Source organism: Neolamprologus multifasciatus, chromosome 3 (genome assembly GCF_963576455.1).
Source record: "Neolamprologus multifasciatus chromosome 3, fNeoMul1.2, whole genome shotgun sequence".
In the NCBI taxonomy this organism is placed as follows: domain Eukaryota; kingdom Metazoa; phylum Chordata; class Actinopteri; order Cichliformes; family Cichlidae; genus Neolamprologus; species Neolamprologus multifasciatus.
In genome coordinates this window covers 28,248,809-28,249,258 of record NC_140441.1, presented here as the reverse complement: position 1 = coordinate 28,249,258, position 450 = coordinate 28,248,809, and positions in this window count along the sequence as shown.

Here is a 450-nt window from a genome sequence, read left to right as displayed (position 1 = left end):
ACCCGCTTTAGCCAGCTAGCATACTGGTTTAAGATTCACAAGTAGCCAATGAAAAAGACGGGTTAGAGCTAGGACTGGTAAAAATCTGGTAAATTGAAATATCCAAATGATGAGATTCTCGAGGGAGAGACAATCGTCACAGAATCCTGATTCGAGCGGTGGTTCTGCGCATGCACTTTATGGTTATACTTATTAAAGTTAATCTAGATGTGTTAAAATTACTGAAATTTGTTTTGTTTTTTGTATGACATCACTTTTTTTTGACAGTCGTATGGTAACACTCAATTTGTCACACACACACACACACACACACAGAGAGAGAGAGAGAGAGATTTTTATTTCTTTTTTAATAACAATTCCATAGACGCTTTCCGACCGGTTCGTCTGGTCCGACTAGGCTGGTGGGCCGGCCTGTGAGCGTACGTAGGGGACGGACGGGGTGAGGCGAAG